This window comes from Prunus avium, chromosome 3 (assembly GCF_965620075.1).
Source record: "Prunus avium chromosome 3, drPruAviu1.hap1.1, whole genome shotgun sequence".
NCBI classification, from domain to species: domain Eukaryota; kingdom Viridiplantae; phylum Streptophyta; class Magnoliopsida; order Rosales; family Rosaceae; genus Prunus; species Prunus avium.
In genome coordinates this window covers 5,264,699-5,270,698 of record NC_142286.1, presented here as the reverse complement: position 1 = coordinate 5,270,698, position 6,000 = coordinate 5,264,699, and the positions used below count along the sequence as shown (strand labels likewise).

Here is a 6,000-nt window from a genome sequence, read left to right as displayed (position 1 = left end):
GGATTTCAACATTTTTTGGGGGCTGAGATAAACATATCTAGCTATTTGTCTTTTTTGAAAATATTGGGCTGGGCATCAGCGCACCCTGCCTTGTGGGTAGAATCACCCTTGGTGGGTTGGAGGTAGCTCAATGTCAAAATCTCTTCTTCCATTATATGATGGGAAAACTAAAAGCTATTATCTTCAAACTAGAAGCTATTACCATAAGTTTAGTTTCGTTTTAACACGCTAAAAGTCCAATTATACCCTTACAATAAAATTAACATAACAAAAAAATGAACCAAACTAGCACCTCCTGCCACCGGTGTTATCGCACCGCCACTTCACCGATCAACTAACTTTTTTTAGGTGAGACCCAAGGGTATCCACCGCCGACAGCAGTGACTAATCCCTTTCGCTGCGGGAGCTCTCCCAATGGAGATAAACGGCTGGCTACGAAATGCACTCCATTCCCATGGGCGGGGATCGAACCCCCAACCTCAACCGATCAACTAACTTTGATGTGCTTCCAGACTAGCTTTGCCATCTATCGGGCTTCGCCTCTATCTTTAGCCTTTGATAAGATTATATCGACACACCACATATTAGTAAAGCCGTCACACAATAATTTTTTGTTTCAGAATTATACAACTATAGAAGGATAAATAGGCCATTGACCCAAAAAAAAGAGAAGGGACAAATCGGTATGGCCCATTACTCAAACAAACACGGTATAGGCCACAAACTTGAATATGGGTAAGACCCGTATCTTTTGTGGGCCGCACAAATCCTGTCCGACATATTTTAAACCTTGGGCCTTATGTCCGGCTTCAGCTTTAAACAAAACGACAATGTGAGTGCGTGACCTAAACAGCCAGCGGATTACTACCCCAAATAATCGACGTCACGCTGAAAGCAACACAGTCATTATTAGCGTCGTCCAGATAAACTCTCTCTCTTCTTCCTCGTGCTGACTAAACTATTTACATAAAAATGGATCCGTCTGGCGCTAGGGCACATTTTGGCACACGTCACAAATAGTATAGCTGCCCGGCTATACTATTTTTTAAAAATAAAATGCATTGTCCAGATAACTCTCTCTCTTCTTCCTCGCGCCGAGTCTGAGTTTCTTTGGCTGTGTTTCTAGACATGGGGAAGAAGAAGAAGAAGAAGAAGCCAGGAAAAGGCGAAGAGAAAGCAGTGAAAGCTGAGGAAAAGAGAGCTCGCAGAGAGACCAGAAGCTCTCACCTGAGGATGACATCGATGCCATTTGGTAATTTCATACTCGAACTATGCATATATATATATATATATATATATATATATATATATATATATATATATATATACATATACATATGTATGTCATTTTGTGCTTGTTAATTGGAGTTATGGATCATTTGAGAACAGCTGAAATAGTTTGTGGGAGTTTTAAACAGTGTTGGAAAAATCAGCCTAGGCGGCCGCCTAAGCGCTCGGCAACCCATTTTTCGCAATTGTTGTCTGTGATTCCCATATGTATGTCATTTTGTGCTTGTTAATTAGAGTTATGGATATTTGAGAACAGCTGAAATAGTTTGTTGGAGTTTTAAACAGTGTTGGAAAAATCTGTCTAGGCGGCGACTAGGCGCTCGAAGGGCCGATTTTTCGCAATGCTTGTCTGTGATTCCCATATGTATGTCATTTTGTGCTTGTTAATTAGAGTTATGGATTATTTGAGAACAGTTGAAATAGTTTGTAGGAGTTTTAAACAGTGTTGGAAAAATCGGCCTAGGTGGCCCATTTTTTGCAATCGTTGTCTGTAATTCCCACCCAAGATTCCTTTTCTGTTATTGTTTTGAAGATTCTGCTCCCTATTTTCTATCTGATAGTTTATTTGCACCAAAGGTATGATGATTGTGGAAATTCAGAATTCCCATCTAGATTCATTGCAAGAATTTCCTAAATTGTATGTATTTTGCAAAGAGATGAGAACTTAAGGCTTTAATAATATATGTTACTGCCTCAATCTGAAACTATTATTCTACTCAAGTATCAATGGAAGGGTGTCAAGTTGGGAGGGTTGTTGATAAAGGATGTAGAGTTCCTGCTATTGATTCTCTGAGGGTTATTGATGGTTCAACGTTTTATCACACCCCGGGTGCTAATCCTCAAGCTACTGTCATGATGCTTGGAAGGCAATTATACTTGGAAAACATATCATATATACATAATCTTCACGAAACTCTTATACTAATTGCTGCTTAAACCTGCATTTTGGTTTCGTTTGTTGTGCATATGGTGCAGGTACATGGGGCGAAGGATTCTGCATGACTGAGATTAGTCCATGGATCAAAAAAGAAAAATTGATCTGGTCACTTATGTTTCTCAAACATAAAGTCAATTAGTGATTACTGGAATATATTTCTCTGAGACATTTGATTAATATTGTAGAGATTGGAACCTAAAATTTAAAAATCTATATAGTTGATGTCATGTTTTTTTACCTATCATCACATTTGGTGTTGAATTGATCAGATCTGGTATGGTTCAAGCAAAACTTTCTGTACTCAACTTGACTAGATTAGCCTTCCAGTGATTAAATATATGCCTTACTATTTAAACTAAATTATCTCTAAAAATAATTAGTTAGTTATTGTTTATTTTGTTAAGAGCGTAATTAGGAAGGAAATAGTAAGGAGGTGAGGATGACACAACACAACTGCAAGCACTTCCAGAACTTTTGATCACATAGGCTGCTCTAACTTCATGAAGTCCTTCAGGTAGGCCTTATTTTTCTTTAGTTGTGATGATTTTTTTGTACATAGTTCGCAAAAGAAAGATTTGAAAAATGATTACCAAATTAACGAATGAGGCATTGCGCACAATCATGGCATGGTTAGAAAGAGATACCCACTGGACTGAAAGTGCAGCAGATTAACTAAAGTCAAATTAATTTGGAGATCCTATAATGATGGCTCACTATAAAAGTGAGACTCTTTTGTATTCAGGACAGAGTTTACTAATATACAGACGTAGGCAAAAAAGAAAAGAAGACGAATAAGATTAGGATATACTGTTAGCCCTTCTTTCTCAGCCCCTTATAATAATACGGGGAGGCATCTCCTTTCATCTACCTTTTTCCTGCTTCAACTTCATTGCACATTTTCATGGACACAGAGAGTGGAAGAATCTCATTTGCTAGGAAAGAGCGCTTTCAAGGCTCAGATAAGGAGGAGAAAAATCTAGCAGCAGAATGAGCCCTGGCCCCAACAAAATCCCTGAAAAGCAGCCCTTGATGGATGTTCACAGCATAATCCTCAGGATATGCCATTTGTGCTTACTGGTTTATTCCATCTCTTGGAGTCTCTTTGAGCCCTTATATAACTTGTGACGGGCCATCATTGAAACACAAGCAGAAGCAGCTATACATACTAGAAGAAGTATACTTGTCAAATAAGCAAAGCAGTCATAGGGCTCCTCTTTCTTGGCAGGCACTGCTGACTGATGCAGCTACAAGTGTACAATCACTTTCATTGACCTGCCAAGAAGAGTTGCCCTGCAATTGCTTTGGCTTAATGAAATTTACAGTCTGTCTGATCATGCAGTAGAGCCCTGTCATGGAAAACATATACGGCAAGGTATAATATTAGGCTAGGCTAGCCAAGGATATATGTAGGTTTTGTCATATTTGAAAATAATGGTAGAGGTAGAGCTATAATACTGAAGTTATTTTTCTTGTACAAAGTTGTTCTGCTTTGTGACAAAGCAAGCAGGCAAAGTGACTTTACCATGTGGCTTTGCACAATGCAGGGAAATAGTGTGATTTTATATAGGTGGAATTGAAGGTGGAAGCCATATATACGAGCAATTACTAATTTCTCTGATCCTTTTTGTCAGTTGTGGCCATATAGCTTTGTCTGAGAGGATGTTCTTGCTATGTGCTTAAACAGTGCATATAAAAATAAAACAATTATGTATAAAAGACCTGTAAGTTTCTTTTCTACAGCTATTTTTGACACCCAAGGGAAGTCTAGCTAACCAATCAAGCCACTTTTTCAAAGAAATGGACTTATTTTTGCTTCTTTTTGGATAAAGCAAAGAAGCAAAATATAGTTTGGTTTGGGATACATAATTGTGATCATAGTCGGATATCCCCCACTCCAATCCAGAAAGTGTTTTTAGGGCTCTTGTTTCTCGAAATGTCCTTCTCTGAGACTTTACGGTCCATCTTTGAAAATCTTTTTCCTTCTTCATTTATTCATTGGAAATGCTATAGCCGAGCGGCTATACTGATTTTAATTTTAAAAAACGTAGTATAGCAGCCCGGCTATACTATTTATTTATTTATTTTAAATTTTTTTAAAAGGGACCCTCCTATTTGAATTAGTTTATAGTTTATAAATATTAATTAGCTAGTTTCAATATATCCAAAGCATATATTTAAGAGAAATTTGAGAGTAAATCAATTTGAGAGTTCAATTTTTTTTCAAATATTTTTTTTGTGTGCGAATGTTTGCCTTTGATCTACCTTGTTCTCTCGAGTGCTAATAAATTATGTTTCTTCACACCTTATTTTTTGTAGAGAATTGCATATGAGTTAGAGTGTTCTTGGTAATTGCTTCACTTTCCAAACAACACTTTATATGAAGAATACTACCATCGCTCTTTCTACTATACCCATAAATCTTTGTTTGAAATTGTTGTTTGGTTTGCAAAGAGATTGCACAATCATTGATCTTGCATTTTTCTTACAACAAGGAAGAAATTAAATAATATTAGTCTCTCACATTCTTTCATAGTTCGTAAAATACAGAATGGGAAAAATACGAATAAAATACTTACGTATTTTAATCGGCAAAATTTTGGCAAATTACAACTGAAAACTTTGGCCACTATATAACATTTTAATATAATTTATTTAATTTTTTAATATCTATTATTTTTATTCAATAATATGTGAAAATTATGTGTATAATATGTGAATTTTATGTGTATTATTGAAATTTTTGTATAAAAAAAAGTGTATTAAACATGAAAAATAAGTACGTACATGTACAATACGAGTATTGTACGTTTATTTATTTTTTTTAAACGTGCATTTTATGGAATCTTTAAGACTTGTACAGACGACGGATGTATTATTGAAAAATATGTACGTACGTGTATAATTCGAGTAATAAATGGGAAAATACTAAATTCTTTATACGGGTAATAACTTTGGAAAAGTAAAAAATCAAAAGGAAACAACAAAGACTTGGGTAATGGCTTGATAATAAGGGAGCATTTCTCTTGAAAGGTGACATCTGTCTAATGGTTAACCTTAGTTAACTTTTATGTGGGAATTAAAAACTAAAAAATAAAAAGGAGCCCACAACCTTAGTTAACTTTTACGCCTCTTTTACCTTTTCCGTTTCTTTCTTTCCTCCCCTTCCCCCGACCTCTGTAGACTGTATCCTCTTTCTAGCAACTCTCTCCCTCCCTCCCTCTGTATCTCTCCCTTGCTCACACTATTTGCAGCAACAACTATGTAATGTTTCAATAAGAGAGGAAAAACAAAAGAACATTCAAATAATTTTTTCATAACAAAAAAAGAAAGAAAAGAAAACCCAGTTTTTTGTATTGCTTAATCAAGAGCATCTTACCAAAAACATCATTCAACGAAATCATATTTGACAGATAAATAACCCATAAAGAGAAAAAAATAAGAAGAAGGAAAGACACCCCCACTAAATTAAACTTGTACTTTAAGATAATAATGTTTTGGGACTTTTTGAATCCCACAATTTTAAGTCTTAGTAAGAAGAGTGATTGATTCACGTTAGTAATGTTTTTAATTTCAAATTCATTTGCTCTTCCTGTTGAAAAGAGATAAATTTGAAAAAGAAAATGGGGAACAATATGAGAGAAGGTTGCAGTTATGCAAAAGATGCAATCATATTTGATCCTTCTGCGCATAAGCAACGGCATGTCGATGTTCCTCGAACGACCAAAGTGGTGGTTGTGGTGGAGTTGCTGCAAAGAGCGTCAGATAGGGAGAGG

General features: G+C 35.9%; 1 long non-coding RNA gene across 2 annotated transcripts; it reads left to right on the top strand.

Moving 5' to 3' along the window:
* Positions 1–956: 956 nt before the first annotated feature.
* LOC148295491 (uncharacterized) lies at positions 957–3,818 on the top strand. 2 transcript variants are annotated; one of them, XR_015834447.1, is made up of 3 exons: positions 962–1,252; positions 2,266–2,741; positions 3,139–3,818. It is a non-coding gene; the product is annotated as an uncharacterized LOC148295491 (long non-coding RNA). The 2 variants fall into 2 exon arrangements; XR_015834446.1 differs by lacking the exon at positions 3,139–3,818 and having other exon boundaries at positions 957–1,252; positions 2,266–2,468.
* The last annotated feature ends 2,182 nt before the right edge of the window (positions 3,819–6,000 follow it).